Genomic DNA, 18,548 nt, shown 5'->3' with positions numbered 1-18,548 from the left:
AAGGAATAGTTAGAACTAAGTAAGCCTTATCAGAAAGGTCCACCTAAATATACCAGTAAACCCTCAAAGTAATGCTGCTCTGAGTCCTCTGTCAAAAGAAACACAGCATTTCTTTCCTTCTATTGTGAACTCATGGGCTTCTGTATCAGACTTCCTGTTTTCAGCTGAAACCTCCTTGCCCCGGGTCATGAGCATGCTCAGTTTGCTTCTCTTCCCCCCCTTCTCTGCTGTAATCTGAGCCTAGAGCTATGAGTGAGCAGGGAGAGACTCAGGCAGGAAGTGATGTCACACCAAGCTAATATTGCAGCTGCTATCCTAAAAAAACAGAGAGAGCTTCTAGAGATTTTTACTCAGGTATGTTTTCATTCAAATACTCCACATCCAAACCCTACATTAGTAGGTCATGCAAATTGCAATTACGCATTGTGAATCATACCTTCTCTGGTCCTTCTCTATCTGCAATAGTATGTTCTTTCTGTATCTTCATGATTTTTCTCTGGGTACTTTGGATTCCTCCTACACTATAAAAGACATACATGCAGGTTAATTGGCTCCTAAAGAAATTATCCATAGTGTAAAAAAATAGAGATACAGACTGTAAACTCCATTGACACAGGGAATGACCTCAATAATCTGTAAAAGGCTGTGGAATACGTTGGGCCCAATATAATGCCAAAACTGTGAAATAGAATTCTGCCAGATCTGTATAAATCTAGATCCATGTTCTTTGTTCCTGCTCACCAAGACTGGGAAGAGTCCGTTGAGCAAAGCTGTGGGGTGGTTGCTTTTGCCTGACTTTTATAAAAAGTATTTATACCCTTGAGATTTTACTTACGGAAAACACCATTTGTTCCACAGTGCTTACAACTGCAACACGTGGGAGCAGATTTTTTCGATTAAATTCTTCTGAGGCAAAAATTGCATTTGAATTTGAATTCAAGTTTCTGAAACTCGAATATTTAAGATTTATTACGTGCAAAAAAAATGCAGAAATGCAAATATCAAATGTAGCTGGTGAGTTCAAGTAGAAGTCAATAGGAGATACATTTTCAAAATTCCAGCAAATTCTTTTTGAGACTTTTTTGAAAACCCATTGAAAATCTTTCTCCTGAGTTTTGGGCATATCTGAATTCAAGTTTGCGCTACAATTTTTTTGTAGCCTGTAGTGTTCAGATTCAGTTTCTATTCAGCTGAATCCAAATCCCAAACCAAATCCTGGATTCAGTGCATTCCTGATGAAAATGAAGGGTACGGTGTGATTTCATTGCATTTTTCTGTTGTTTTTTTAAATTATTAATCAATACTTTATTTAAAAATTTTCATAAATAAGCACACATTGAATATTTGTGTTTTTTTTTGTGTGTTTTTTACTATAAAAAATCTTGCAAAATGAAACAGTTTGTTCAACAGCAAAACTAGTGGTAGGTTTATAGGGTCTGTACATTACTACTCTACATTTCCATTCATTTGTTCTTTCAGGCAACCATGTTACGATATTGTTTATTTGGGAGGAAAATAAAGGGAAACATTCCAAAGATTTTTTGTCAAAATATTAGATATTGAATATTATGAATTCAGTATTCTATTTCATATTTCTGAAGTAATGTAAAATGGTATAAAAATCAATAGGAGTTCTACTGCATTTATTCTTTTAATGACATTTCCACTTTGACCTAATATCTCCCAAAATATGTACCCCAGGAAAGGTTCAATGAAAGATTAGTTCTAAACCTCAGTACACACTCGGGGGGCACTAATGCAGGGGTCACACTTTAAGTAGCAGAAGGATGATAAAACCAAGTTTTAATTCCATAATAATTTTATTATCTTACTGACCACTAGGTTTCAAGATGATGCCAACTATTTTTATATATTAATTGTGAGATGATTTTAAATAAAGTTTGGAACCAATCAGGGAGAACATTGTTCCCATGTCTTCTTTTACAAATACCCACCCATGATGTATTATTCCTGCACTTCTCCTAGGTAGCATTTTTCTGTTCTTTTGTAGCTGCCAGATTATCTACTCTGTAATTCCATCTCCAGCAAAATTGTTCTCGCCATGTTATATAGTCTCTATGCATTACAAACATTTGTGTTTATATGTTATATAATCATACAAAGTAACCCCTTATCTGTTTGGGATGCACATATATTATTATAAATGCTCATTAACTAAGGTAACAATTGAAAGTATTCTGAACATAGCAATAGATGAAGTGAGTAGTGATGGGCTAATTTATTTGGCTGGCGTGAATTTGCTGCGAATTCCCACGATTCGCCACCGGCGAATAAATTCATGAAACCACAGCGAAAATTCGCAGGCATCAAAAAAAATTGGACGCCGGCCTCCGTTTGCTTTTATGCGCCACCGTAATAGCAATGAACGCTGACTTCCAAATTTTTTTGACGCCGGCGAATTTTCGCGGCGGCTTCGCAAACATATTCGCTGGCAGCGAATCATGGGAATCGCCGCAAATTCATTAAAAAAACGGACACCAGCTTCCAAAAATGGATGCCAGCAAAAAAGAGACACCAGCGCCGTTTCGTGGCTCAAATTCGCCCATCACTAGAAGAGAGTCTTAAGCAATTCTTAACAACAGTGCAAGTGGCTCAGTGTTAGGGAGAGATTTAGGGAAAAATCCTATGGAGCAGATTCACTAACTGGCGAAATGTCACCAGTGACTGCTTCACACCCATCGCTACACTTCGCCAGGTGAAAATTCGCTCAGACAATGCTAATTCACTAAAATGCAGAGTTTCGTCGTGGGCGCCGAACGCTGGCAACTTATAGCTAGCAATGCTAACAATTCAAAGTGAAGATACGCTAGCATTAGTTTTTGCCTTGCACAAATTTGCTAGAGGTCTTGCGCTCAGGCTAATTTGCATACAGCGGAGAATTTAAAGTTGAATGGATGTCTTTATGTTATATGTACATACATTACATTTCCACTGTTAATTACACATGTCCAGCGAACCTTAATAAATAGTTGTTATAATGCCCTACACATGAGCCCACTGTATAGTTAATGCTCCATATGTTAGAAAATGTATGGGGGAAACCAGTTACCCAAAAAAAGTTTTAAGGACTTTTGCAGCCTATTATTATTTTACAGGAAAAGACGCCAGCGTTTTTAGGACTTTGAAGCTTTTTCCACTAAAAATATGATGTAAGTAACAGAAAATTGAGGAAGATCTATGCACTGCAGTGCACTTCACCTGGTCTGAGCTGGCGAAGAGGCAACGCAACGTTAAGTAAAATCCGCTGAATTTGCATAGTAAGGTCCAATCACCAGAGTGAATTGTCGCTCGGAGATAGAGTGCGAATGACCACTAGTGCCTATCTCTTTTGCTAGTGAATTGGTGCCTGCGCCCGTTAGTATACCGGTAATGTCCCTGCGGGCGGTAATGCTGGCAAATTGTCGCCAGCGTTTGTCACGTCTGCCCCTATGGGTTTTTCTAAATACACTCAGCTTGAAGGTAATTAGGTTGAAATTTTTGGTGAACATTTACAGTATCTGCTGTTCTTGATATTTTTGGAATAAACAATATATGACTAAAGACTGGGTTCTCAACCGAAAATATAGGGTGATATTTTAGCTACTTTCCATTTAGTTATTACAAAAAATACATGTACACTTTTGGTAAATAGTTGACTTATTTCGTAACTGCTTCAGTGAGTATTCCAACCTGCATAACTTTAACACTAAGATTATTCTTCTGTCCTAAGAGCTCGGAAGTAATATTAAACCAGTAGAGAGAAAAAGTGTTGATTTAACGACTGTATTTTTTGCCTTGTTCACTCCATAAATCTGTTATCTGCTCTGTCCTTTATAGCTTAGCTGCTCTCCTTTGGTTCATTTAAAAAAAAAATATTAGGAAATGTCTCTAACAGAGTCTATCTATGCACAATGTGTTGTAGAGATAAATGAATTCAGCTGTAAGTCTTTACTAAGGGCTCTTACTGACGAGCGTTTTTACCTGCGCTCCCCTGCGTTCCGTTTTTCTGCGTTCAGCAGCAGGGGAGCGCAGGAATAGACGCATTACATTTTTCCAATGGGGCTGTACTCACACAGGCACGTGTAGGCGCCGAACGCAGAAAAAATGTGGCATGTTGCGTCTCAACCTGCGTTCGGTGCCTACATGCACCTGTGTGAATACAGCCCCATTGGAAAAAATGTAATGCGTCTATTCCTGCGCTCCCCTGCGGCTGAATGCAGAAAAACAGAACGCAGGGGAGCGCAGGTAAAAACGATCGTCAGTAAGAGCCCTTAGACTCTTTTTTGGTTTTTCAACCAAATAGCTAGATCAAAAGTTACTAACGAGATCTTACCAGTTTTTGTTTCTTTCTTTCTTTCTTTTTTAACAATGGATGAAAATGTAAGCAATTTTCCAATATACTATAACTAAAAAATTTTAACGATTTTAAAGATGTTTTTAAATGTAATTGCTAGTGATGGGCGTTTCGCTTTGCCAAACAATTCGAGAATTTCCCGCGAAATTCACGAAACGGCGAAAAATTTGGGAAATTGCGTTTTTGGCGAAATTGCGCAGCCGTCCAAAAAAATGGATTCCGGCGTCCATTTTTTTTCACACCGGCGAATTTTCACGGCGGTTTCATGAATTTATTCGCCGGCGTCGAATCGCGGGAATTTGCGCCTGCCGAATAAATTCGCCCATCACTAGTAATTGCAATTGAAAACAGTGTGAAAACAGTTTAATTTATTTACAGGTATCATCTACAGGTATTATCCGCAAACCCATTATCCAGAAAGCTCAGAATTTCTAGGAAGGCTGCCTCCCATAGACTCAATTTTAATCAAATAATTTAATTTTTTAACTAGTATTTTTTTTTTATCGGTAATAATGAAACAATACCTTGTGCTTCATCCCAACTAAAAAAAGTCATCCTAATTGGTAACAATAATGACTATTGGGTTACTGTAATGTTTAAATGATTTTTTTATTATACTTAAGGTATGGAGATCCCTTATCCAGAAAACCCCAGGTCCCTAGCATTCTGGGTAATGGGTTCCATACCGGTATTAATTTCACTGCTTGCCTGACTACAGAAACAGTGTAGCAGCCAAGACTTCAGTTTCCACAATGCCTTGGTTGGAAAAGGTGGGGGAAGATTTTGAGACATACAGATAATGCTTTCAACAACCATTACATTTACAAATAATTTCATTACATATGTTAATAATGTCATTAATATATATTTCAATTGCTTAGAATTACAATTTTCAAAATTAGAAGGACAACCTTTTATTAACATATCTGTACTTGGCCAATATCATGGTGATATATAAAATAATAATAATAATAATGCATTATTTTACAAAAGGGTAACAAATGTGTGTCACAGTGGAATACCACACTGAGCAATATTATTTTGATCATTGAATCATCAATACTATTAGTGAAATGTCTTATTATATTGTTGATAACTTGGAACAGATTTACTAAAATTCAAAACCGATATAGTTTAGCACACTTTCAAAGCACTTCTACGTTTCAGAAAAATGTTCTAATAGAAACGATTTTTAATTATGCAGCAAGTTTCTCGAAGCAGAGTAACACATCAATTCTGCAAAATGTGCCCAAATGCTTTTAGCCTTCAAATGCAAATCTGCTCTGTGGAGTGATAAAGGGAAACAATGCAAAACTTTCATAAGTCGTAATTATCCTCTTTACCCCCAAAAATAAATATATCAAAACATTTTCATTTAGAATGATCTCAAATTGTCGAAAGAGAAAATGTTTTGAAAGGTTACATTTTTAGTGAAATGGGAGTTTAAAAAATAGTCAAAAAAGTATTTTCATCAGTTAAAAATAATACATACTCTCTCTTATGGTCTGTTGGGGGCGTGGCCGGAAGCTGACGGAGACGGACGCTTAGCACTGCACCGCAGCACCCGTGCTGCTAAGATACTGTTTTTCTCCCTGTAAGAACCGCCGAGTCGTGACGGGAGAGCCGGAGCGTCTATCTTAGCGAGTTCTCTTACCCGGCGGTACTCTGCGGCTCACAGCCAGGGCTCAGAATTGTGCGCCGATATGGGGAAAAGTCGCGGAGCGAACTCACGCGTCGGCGTGAAAACGCCGAATATCCAAGATGGTGCTGGCGCTCGTGGAGTGTCACCTAACTCTGCTAAACATGGCGATGGAGAGGGAAGAACTATCACCAAGTTGGGGAAAGGGAAGACTATTGGAGCCTCTGCAGCATTGAAACTGGGCAAGTATGCCAGGGATACTTCCCATAATGACACTATGCACAAAAGTCAGGGGTCTATATCTTCTGAGCCTTCCCCTTATGGTTCTCCCATGCTTTCTCCGGTCAGTAATTTAAGTGAACAGATAGCAGAACATAGTGAACATACTGTACATACTGAACCAACTTTGTCTGAACTTATGCTGCTCATTAACAGCAACCATGCTGCCACGATAGCAAAGATGGATGACCTTAAACAGGATTTTGCTTTGCTGAAGCAGGATGTGCAAAAGATAAGGGAACGTACAACAGAGGCAGAGAGGCGCATTGCCACACTTGAGGATGTTACTACCTCTATCCCAAGTAAATTATCTGAAATGACACAGAAAGTTCGGAGACTGGAGGAAAAAGCGGATGACCTTGAAAATAGGCTCCGCAGGAACAATATTAGATTGGTGGGCCTACCAGAAAGAGTGGAGGGGAGTACGCCTGAGCTCTTCTTGGAGGATTGGCTCAAAGATACGTTTGGGTGCAATAATTTTTCATCAGCGTTTACAGTGGAGCGGGCTCATAGAGTCCCGGCTCGTCTACCCCCACCTGGTGCTCCTCCTCGCCCTTATATAGCCAGAATACTGAATTACAGAGATCGAGATAAAATCCTCTCGGAAGCTCGGAAAAAGCAGGAAATTATCTATGAGAATGTTAAAATCTCTATATATCCAGATTTCTCCACCGAAGTGCGAAAGCAAAGGCTAAAATTTGCAGATATAAAAAAACGTCTCCGGCAGATCAACCTATCGTATGCGATGTTGTTTACAGCTAAATTGAGAGTCCAGGATGGTGACAGAGTCCATTTCTTCACAGCCCCGGCCGAGGCCAATGTGTGGCTGGAGGGAAGGCCTCTGTGACTACGGGCTCACCGACTCAGAGACGCTTATGATCTTGCTGCACGATTGACCTTGGGACTGGTTCGAAACTGAAGATTTGTAAGCACGGGACAATTGGGAAGGCTAAGACATAACTAAGGGTGTCAGTTAGCTTTTTGGCCACTAGTTGGGAGCAATAGGGTTCCTCCCCATAGGGTTAATGGTATTGGGTGTAGGCCCTCCTAGGAATAGGGGATGGGCAGGGTGGGAAAAGGGTATGTGTGGGATTTTATTTTTTATGTGTTTTGTATGTTATGGTTCACATATAATTATCTTGATCAAGGTACTTTTGAATTTTGAGATATTCCAATTCTCTCCCATATGCAGTCCTCCTTGACTCTAGTATCTTGGAATATTAGGGGTCTTAATTGTAAATATAAGCGTGCTCGAGTGTTCGATTACATCAAAAGATATAAGCCTGATGTTTTGCTCCTACAGGAGACCCATCTGGTGGGCCAGAAGCTTTTTTCGTTGAAGAAACCTTGGGTGGCCTATGTTTACCATGCCTCATTTTCTACTTATGCAAGAGGGGTCTCGATTCTTGTTAAGAAGGGTGTTCCGTTTGAATGTGTGGGGATTAGAACAGATTTTTATGGCAGGTATATTGTCCTTCATTGTAAAATTGCTAACCAAATTTTTACTTTGGCTAATATATATTGCCCTCCTCCATTCTCTTCATCCCTCCTAGACCAGGTCTATTCAGTACTTGCCTCCTTTCCAAGTGCTCCGATTTGTATGGTAGGGGGTTATAATGCCACTCTTGATCCTCATTTGGATAAGCTGGGTCAAACAAGTAGTTATAACCAGGGATTGAAGCAATGGGTGGATAACCTAGGTCTTATAGAACTATGGCGTTGGAAACATCCGGGCGAGGGACAATATTCATGTCATTCAGCGACCTATGCTACTTTGTCTCGAATAGATCTAGCTTTGGCCTCTGTAGATTTTGCACAACAGGTTAGTACTGTGGAATATCTTCCGAGAGCGTTTTCAGATCATTCCCCTTTGTGTATTTCAATTCGAGTGGGGGTTGGTGGTAATAGAGCAAATTGGAGATTATGCCCAATGTGGTTATCAAATGTACAAGTCAGGGATCACTCATGTGAAGAATATGGGGCATATTGGGATATCAATGTGGGAACGGCTCCTCCAGGAATTCTATGGGAGGCATCCAAGGCGGTCGCTCGGGGGGTGTTAATTAGTGAAATTGCTAAGGTTAAGAAAATATCTAAGGCAGAAGTTGATAAAGCAGCTATGGCTCTTACAGAGGCAGAGAGGGTCCATAGTCAAGCTCCCACGGATACCACATATCAGCTACTGGTCCAGTCACAAAGAGAGCTGGAGTTGGCCCAAACGAAGCTGACTAGTAATCGGTTGTTATATGCCAGCCAGGGCATATTTGAACAGGGGGACAGAGCTGGTAAATTACTGGCGAGGTTGGCTTCAGCTAGGGATTCACAGACTCCAATAGCTCAGATACAGGATTCAGCAGGGGAAGTGGTTAATACTCCAGATGATATACTTTCAGTCTTTATGAGTTTATGAGATGTTATATCAGACGAAGGCAGGTTATTCAGCAGAGCAGGTATTTTCTTATTTGGAGGCAATTACTCTCCCTAGTCTGACACAGGAGGAGAGGGAGTATCTTGATACCCCGATATCTGAAAAGGAAGTGGTGGAAGCGATATCGGCCCTCCCCTCTAATAAAACCCCGGGCCCAGATGGCCTTCCAGTTGCTTGGTATATAACACAGGGTCACTCTCTGGTTAGACACTTACATGAAACCTATATGTCTGCCTTTGAGCAGGGGATTCTCCCGCCTTCCTTTTATGAGGCAGTTATTGTTCTGATAGCGAAGGAGGGCAAAGATCCTGCGTTGTGCGATTCATATAGGCCGATATCGCTCATAAACACAGATGCCAAGATATTGGCAAAGATCTTGGCCACCAGATTAGCTAAAGTAATTCCCTCTATAATACACAAAGATCAAACGGGCTTTATGCCTGGTAAGTCGACTACTATTAACCTGAGAAGAGTCTTTACTCATTTACAGACTAATCATATAAATGTTGGGTCAAGGATCATTGTGTCTTTGGACGCTAACAAGGCGTTTGACTCAATAGAATGGCAGTATCTGTGGGTAGTCATGAGGAAATTTGGGTTCGGCCCGGGTTTTATTAGATGGGTTCAAATGCTATATTTTAAACCTACGGCATGTATTAAAGTCAATGGCATGGTGTCCTCCTACTTCCCCTTGGCTAGGGGAACTAGACAGGGATGCCCTTTGTCTCCTTTTTTATTTGCAGTAGCAATCGAACCCTTAGCTGCCTGTCTCCGTCAGGATCCGAGGGTTGTGGGATTTAAGTATGGTGCATTGGAAGATAAGATTGCTTTGTACGCGGATGATATGTTATTGTTTTTAGAAAATTCGGGTTCATCTTTGCAAGAGGCCTTGGGTATTATAAAGAGATTTGGTGATTATTCTGGACTAATTATAAATAAATCTAAGTCCGTTATTCTCCCTATTGACGTGAGACCTGCTCAATCTACTAGTTCACATGGTATTAAATGGGTGAATAAGTTTAAATATCTGGGGATTATTATTTCTTTAGATCATAATCTGTATATCTCAGATAATGTTAACCCAGTAGTAGAACAACTTGGAAAGGCAGTTAAAGTATGGTCCTGCTTACCAATCTCCTTATGGGGTAGAATTAACCTGTATAAAATGATTTATCTTCCTAAGCTTTTGTATAAGCTACATAACTCTCCTGTATGGATCTCAGAATATCATTTTCGCAAGATTAACTCTGTTTTATTGCCTTTTATATGGGCTAATAAATCCCCACGCATTTCCTGGATTTCATTAACAGCTACGTTGGATAAAGGGGGCTTGGCTCTACCCCATTTACGGTACTATTTTTTGGCTAGTCAGATTTATCATATTTACAGTTGGCTTCATAGTGAGGTGGAGGATCCAGCCCTGTTAATTATGGCCTCTAGAATTGGATCACTGGAGGCCCTTAAAAACTTGCCATATAGACGGCTGTGTGATTATGATGACTACCCATCTACAATAGAGGTTCCATTTAAAGCGTGGGAAATTGCTTGTTCGTATATAGGCCATAAGTCCCCTTTGATATCGCCCTATCTGCCATTGTGGAGGAATTCTAACTTGCCCCACTTTAAAACTATGCAAGATTGCTCGTACTGGACTGCAAAAGGATGTAAGTTGCTGGGAGAAATTCTGGTAAACCAGGTATTTCCTACTTTTCAACAAATGAAGGCACAACTCAGTGAACCAGAACTGCAGTTCTTTCGTTATCTCCAGTTGCGCCACGCTTTTAAGGCTCAGTTCTCATCTCTGGAGGTGATATATAATATCCCCCCGATAGAGCGGATATTGAGGGAGTCAAAGAGGGATAAACTGACTGCTAGGCTATATCAGGAGTTACTGAGTACTGTTCCTGCGCCATTTGACAGGGCATGGAGATGCTGGCAACAGATAGTCCCTGATATTAGTGAAGAACAGTGGGAAGAGGCTATTGGCTCAATTTATGGTGATCTAATTTCTTTACGGGATAGACTGGTTCAATATAAGTTTATTCAACAGTTGTATATAACTCCTATAAAGAGGCAGAAAATGGGTAGAGAAACTGGGGCAAATTGTCCAAGATGCCAGGAGCCAGATGCATCTTTTTTGCATATGGCATGGTACTGTCCCCCAGTGCAAAGGTTTTGGAGGGAAGTGATTAGATATTTGGTTGACAACTTAGCACTTCCCTGTGGTTATTCTCCAGGAATATGTTTATTGGGACTGGTGGATGACTTAGTACCCTTGAACAAAACTAGAGCACTTATGCGGGTTGTACTATTTTATGCCAAGAAATTAGTGATAATGAACTGGATGGGTAAGAACAATCCGACCATAACTCAATGGGTTACACTAATTAATAAAACACTTCCCTCTATTAAGCTTACTTATCGGGCCCGAGGGTGTCCGGAGAAATTTGAGAGAATATGGAAGCCATGGCTGGAGGTTAACGGTGTGTGAAACCTGTAGAAAGCTATACTTATAATCTAGTTAAACTCAGGTTGGACGCTGGGTATAACGTGCTGTGAATTATGATCTTATTTAAATGGTTTAAGTGGATTGATCAGTTAGTACTTTGGTGGATAACTGAATTTGAATTTATACTTGAATTGTATTTGTGAACCAGGTTTGGTGTTGTGTCTATCTCTTTTTCTCCCCTTTCCTCTTCCCCCCCCCCTTTTTTTTTTTTTTTTTTTTTTTTCTCTTTTCCTTTTCCTTTTTTTCTTTTTCCCTCTCACCTCCTGGTGGTAGTGAATATGAGAGGCTGGCGGAATCACATATAATAGAGGTGACCATTCAAGGGGTAATGGTATTGGGCGAGGGTAACACTGGGACTAGTGTTGATAAGGGAATAACGAATTGGAATGGTGGAGAATATTATTGGTATTGCTGTGGTTAAGGGGGAGATAGGACACAGTTGTGACTGAGTGAGGGGAAACACTGGGATTGTGTGATAAAGCTAGGCATAATCTAATGAGATTGGTAATATAATTATCCACTGTAATATTGTGGGTACGGGGGGGAGGGCACAGATATGAGTTAATGCGATAGCACATGTATAATGAATCGCATAGGGGGGTAATATATGTAGCTACACACAGTAGCCCATGGGCAAAGTATTAATAATAACACGGAAGGGGTCACGAAATGGATGTATATACAAGGGTTGTGGAATGTACGGTGGGAAACTCCCTCAGCTTCTATACGTACTACTGACTATAAGAGGATGTAATGTATTGTGTCATGTATGTAAAAAAATTTTTTTTTTTTTCTTCTCTTCTTGTTTTGTTTTTTGTAAAATTTAAATAAAATAATGTTTAAAAAAAAATAAAAATAATACATACATACAATCACTTGATAAAAATTTTTTTTTTAATTTAATATATTGATTGTGCCCTATTAAAGTTATTTAAGCCACCTGGGCAGTGTCATTCTGTGGCTACTAAAGAAAATAAAGTTCTGTCTTGTATAAAAAAGGGCATTAACTCAAGGGATGAAAACATAATTATGTCTCTTTATAGGTCCCTGGTGAGGCCTCATCTGGAGTATGGGGGGCAGTTTTGGACTCCAGTCCTTAAGAGGGATATAAATGAGCTGGAGAGAGTGCAGAGACTAAGTGCAACTAAACTGGTTAGAGGGAGGGAAGACTTAAATTATGAGGGGAGACTGTCAAGGTTGGGGTTGTTTTCTCTGGAAAAAAAAGGCACTTGCGAGGGGACATGATTAGACTTTACAAGTACATTAGAGGACATTATAGACAAATAGCAGGGGACCTTTTTACCCATAAAGTGAATCACCGTACCAGAGGCCTCCCCTTTAGACTAGAAGAAAAGAACTTTCATTTGAAGCAACATAGGGGGTTCTTCACAGTCAGGACAGTGAGGTTGTGGAATGCACTGCCGGGTGATGTTGTGATGCTGATTCAGTTAATGACTATAAGAGGGACTTGGATTATTTCTTGGACAGACATAATATCAAAGGCTATTGTGATACTAAACTCTATAGTTAGTATAGATATGGGTATATAGAATTTAATTAAAAGTAGGGAGGGGTGTGTGTATGGATGCTGGGTTTTCATTTGGAGGGGTTGAACTTGATGGACTTTGTCTTTTTTCAACCTGATTTAACTAAGTAAAAATTAGCAAAATTTAATTTTGTACTAAAACAGTATCTTGTACTTGATGGCATTTCATGTTTAAATTCTTTAATAGACTTCGGGCCTGATTTAATAATGCTCGAGGATTTGGGTCCCAAAACCACACAAGAGTTCCTAAACTCTCATGGTTTCTTCCTTTGAATATCTTGACTTCCTGCCGAGCAGAGGGGGGTTTTCCTGGCAAAAAATATCAGTTGGGCAGGGTTTTTTTGTGGGGAATAAAAACCCACTCAGCAGGACTCTGAGGTGTATAGACAGAGGAAAATAGACAAAATATAAAAGTAAATTAACTTAATATACTATTTATTTCTATCCTATGTAAAATCTTTTAGCAGAATTTCTGCTTTTATTGTAGTTAGTTAGATGCATTCTGCCATGTTTACCTGTTGTTTAAACCAGGCCCTGCATCATCTGTTCTGTTAAATAATAGATAATCATGAACTTCCCCATCTAAAGCCTTAAAAGAAAGCATATTAAAATACATATTAAAATACATCAGATTTTCTAGGACTATTGCTGAATTTTCTAAAGTAATCAGTTTTAGGACATTATGGGGGTTATTTACCAACCTCAATTTTTTTGGATCAAACTTTTTGAGGCAAAAACTCAAAAACTCATGGTCTGCGCTGGGTTTAGCCCGAAAATCCGACTTTTTCTGGGGTTTTGGGAAAAAACTGGAAAAAATTAAGCTTTTCGGGAGAAAAGTCCAAAAAACAATTGGGGGATTCACTAAATTTTTTCTATTTTTTTTGAGTTTTTTTACCAATCCAATTAAATTGAGATTATTAATAGTGATGGGTGAATCTGACCCGTTTCACTTTGCCAAAAATTCGCTGAATGGTGAACAATTGCATTAAAGTCTATGGGTAACAAATTTTTTCACGGGCAAAACTTGGCGAATGATTTTGCTCATCACTATTTATTAATAAATAAGGCAAAATCTGGCATGGGAGTTTGGTTGAGCTTTTTTTTTTATTGAGACAATGAGATCAATTTGGAGTTTAGTAAATAACCCCCTAAATTTTCGGCTGTTACTGGTTCTTTAATTACTCAAAGAATATAGTAGCTCTGCTGTAAGTTCTTATGGTCCAGCTTCAGTGATTCATATATAGTAATGGTTATTTCTTTTTTTAATTAGTACAAGTGTTTAAAACAAAAAGTTCCATTGTTTATAATTTTTCGATTTTTTTCAATATTTTTAATATTTGCTTACTTTAAATATATTTTAAATATTTTCCCTACATACATTCCCCCCACTAATGACATACCTTAATCTTAATCCAGATTAAATGTATATTGTTGTCTCTTGATTATTAGATCTCAGTTACTGTGAAGGGTCATATTTAATTTGTTAGAACCATATACAAATGTGTTCTCTATCCACTTCAGGACAATCAACATCTCCATTTTTTTAAATTTCCTAATATTTTTATTTATACTGTATCTAAGGTTATTTGTATATGTTTCCGTATGAATACCTTTTAATAATTAATATTAATATTAAATTAAAATAAAATATTAATACTATTAATAGGTTTTAGTATTTAAAAACAAAAGGTTAAACTGACTTCTCCCATTTCTGTGAACTGGAAGAACATGATAAGATATGAAGATAAGATAAGCTAATTCACTATTTCTTCTTTCTGGGAATAATCAGCCTCACCCTCTCTAGCAATTACCTAATATTTACATGGGCTGCTACACCCATATTACTCTATGAACTACTATTAAAATTCCTATTTTTCTTTAAAGGATTTTAAAGACCTTCTTTGTTGTCTGTACTTACCTGTATAACAGAGCATTCTGTCCTAGGGGCATAGATCCTATCTAAAGCATTTCTTGGGACAATTAGAGGCAGATTTATCAAGGGTCGAAGTTCGAAGTTAAAAAAAACTGCGAACTTCGAATTCAAAAAGACCAACCGAATAGAGGTCGAGGTTTCTGGGGGTCGAAGTGGTCCGTATTTGAATTGTGCGATCGAAAGAATAGCGCCTTTGATCTACTTCGATTCGAAGTTTTTTTTAACTTCGATCTTCGATCTCCCAAACTCCCCCAATTGCCTCCATACAGGTTCTACGAGGTCCCTCATAGGCTAAAACAGCACTTTGGCAGCTTTTAGATGGCGAATGGTCGAAGTCGAAGTTTTAAAGAGACAGTACATGATAAATTTCGACGTTTTTTTCAACTTTGAATCGAAGTTGGACTACTTGATGGTCGGAAGTACCCAAAAATTACTTCGAAATTCGAAGTTTTTTACTTCGAAAATTCACTTCGACCTTTGAGAAATCTGCCCCTTAATATTTTTTTTATAACTGAGATTCAGCTACTGTATCTCTATAGAAGAGCATTCAGCTCGGAGTAGTTCATGATCCTGATCTAAAACCCACTTATAAAACTATGATAAAATAAATCCAAACACATTTCTGAAAACACATGAAACAAGGAATAGAGTAGAGATTTGTTTACAAAGGGGAGATGTGTCACAGTATGGCTGAAATATGTTGTAACTGCAGATATTGAAATATACATGACTCAGTGTGTACTGTGTGCTACATCTCATAAGTTGGCTCTCATATTCAAACACACCTGCAATATCAATAATGTTGAACAAAATGGAATCATATTTGGCCTGTAATGGAAATTTCCATTCTGTCGCTTTTACTAGTTGAAACAGGCCAAAAACATGGCAATCATAAAGGAAAGTACAGGTATAGGATCCCTTATCTGGAAACCCGATATCCAGAAAGCTCAGAATTACGGAATAGCTGTCTCCCATAGACTCCATTTTATCCAAATAATCCAATGATTTGCTTTTTCTCTGTAATAATAAAACAGTAGCTTCTACTTGATCCCAACTAAAATATAATTAATCCCTATTGGAAGCAAAACCAGCCTATTGGGTTTATTTAAGGTTTAAATGAATTTCTAGTAGACTTAAGGCATGAAGACCAAAATTACGGAAAGATACATTATCCGGAAAACCCCAGGTCCCGAGCATTCTGGATAACAGGTCCCATACCTGTACATGTTTCTGAATTTAAAAAGGCAGCAGGTCAAAGTTAAGGGGACATTATACATTTTATTAGTAAGTTAATTTATGCAAAAAAAATTAAATTTAGTCTAGACAACTAAAACTGACGGAGTGAATGAATTTTTTTTCTATGACAATGCAACTGAGTTTCACTCCTCTATACACAAAAAATCTCCCATAGCTCAAAATCCATAAAATCTTTTCTTATTCAATTTACATATTACATTTTTTTTTACATACTGACCTCATGACAGTCCACCTTACGCGTTTTGTACCCCCTGGTACTTAATCATAGGTGATAATGTCAACATCACAGCAGTAACAAATGTAAAACCTACGAAGCCCCTCCTTTCTCTGCTTAAAACCAGATAGGTTGTCCATTTCTCTTAATTAGTTGTACATATTTTTAGCCATACATTTCAGGGGTCGTGTAACTATTCCATGTAACTTGTATAAATAATAATAACACATACAGAATTCATATAAAATTCATAAATCTGGCCCTGGACATGCTGAGTTATCTTGAAAACATTTCACCATTCATATGTGCGACCTGTTTCATTTAACTGAAGAAGCTTGTCAGATGAGTGGTGCAATATTTTCAAGATTTCTCAGTGAGTCATTTTGCTTAAGGTATTCTGTAAGAAAAATGACTAAATTATTTAGTTAATAGCACTCTTCCTGTATTGAAATCTATATTTCAATAGATTAAACAGATTTTCTTGTTTTTAATTTATAATTTGATCTGAGCCTAGCCTTGAACTCGGGCTCTGATAAACATCAATCACTCTTTACTGTTGCCATGAAAATTAGAGTGGTTACTGCTTCTGGTAATATTAAGGGGCATATTCATTAAATTTTTCGGGTTGGGATTTTTGTCTGAAAAATCTGAAAAAAACTGTGACTAAAAATCTAAAAATACTCCAGCTAAAACCTGTAGAAATCATGTAAAAGCTAATGGCAGAAGTCCCTTTAACAATTTGAAGATTTTCCTGAAAAAAATCCGATTTTCACAAATTTTTCGGACTTTTTCGGATTTTTTTGTAATTTTCACCCGAAAACTTCGGGGTAGTGCCCGAAACCCAGCGCACATCAAAAAATCATTGGGACTTCTCCCATTGACTTATATGCAACCTCGACAGGTCTGAGATTTTCAGATTTTCAGACAGGCCGGATTTTGAGATTCAAACTTTTCCATCCTCGGGTTTTAAAAATCGTGAAAAATGTGTGATTTTTTAAAAGTCTGATTTTATATAAAAAAATCACAAATTTTCGTGATTTTTGCATTCTGTGTTTACTAAAGAACCCCCTGAGAGTTTATGGGAGTTTATATAAACTCCCATAAACTCAAATTTGAAAAAAAAACTGACCAATTGAAATTTATTAAGAAATTCAAATCAAAGTCTATTTGAGTTTTTTCACTAAAGGAAAAAAAATATATTTTTAAAAAAATTTGATTTTCAAAAGTCCACCAAACAACTCCAAATTGATTATATTAGGTCACCCATAGGCTAAGCCACCAATCTGGCAGGTTTTAGATGGCGAATAGTCGAATTGGAATTCTTAAAGGGACAGTATATGATAAAATAAAAAATTAGAATTTCTATTTTTTTTTAAACTCAAATCGAATTTTGACTATTCCCTTGTTGAATTACACTAAAATAAACTCGAAATTTGAATTTAGAAGTTTGAATTTCCAATTCGACCCTTGATAAATCTGTGCCTAAAAGTGCTGTGGCATATTCAGAGAGGTGATAGGAGGAAGTCTGACTTACTGCTCCACGTATGTGCTTTTTGTTTAATATTATCAGACCTGGTAATGGGGCATTTTAGCTATCCTGATGATTGGTGAATAAAATGTCCATAATATCTCCTATAAGTTCCTGCTTTCTCTATAGTCCCAGAAGTCCTGTATACTTGGCCTAAGCCCTTAGGTGGGATATCTTTGGTGACTGGCCTACAGAGGTAGCGCCCACTTCCTAGCAATTGGGAGCACATGGCCCTTGATTTGGCTTCCAACTGCCAACCAGGTTGTATGTGCTGGAGAGCCTGGAACAACAAGGTACCAGTAAAGGATCCATGCTCTTAAGGAACCAACCCTTTAGAGAAGTCAGTGACGGGGGACCCTCTGAACGATACATACACAGAAAGAGGACTAGCTCTATCATATACACCCTTACAATTGTAAGCTAGGCAGAAGGGACCACAGTACAGAAAAGGTATTCAGGCTTGTATTTACTCCCTAAACATTTCTACTGGAGGGGATCCAGATCACTAGCTGGTAGTTCATAAAGGTGTCTGCTAAATTTATCATACCATAAAGGTGCCATTGTTTTTGTTCTGCAATTGACTGTTGCTGCATTTCATCTACCTCACTGATATTATGGGTTATATCCCTGTGGCATATTTAATAAACCTGTTTAAGTGCCTCTGGTATTGTACTGTATGTATCTAAATTTAACAGCTGAGAGGTGTACTTCCACCACACCACTCCCTTCCTCCATGCAACATCATGAGGGCCTGGCTGAGAGAGTCTAAGGCGGTTATGTATCAAAGTCCGAATTTATCTCAATATTTTTTGAAAAAAAGTCAGACCAAATCTGCATGGGTTTTTTTTGTCTTATTTATTA

This window comes from Xenopus laevis, chromosome 7L, assembly GCF_017654675.1.
Source record: "Xenopus laevis strain J_2021 chromosome 7L, Xenopus_laevis_v10.1, whole genome shotgun sequence".
NCBI classification, from domain to species: domain Eukaryota; kingdom Metazoa; phylum Chordata; class Amphibia; order Anura; family Pipidae; genus Xenopus; species Xenopus laevis.
Note: the sequence above shows the minus strand (reverse complement) of the source record.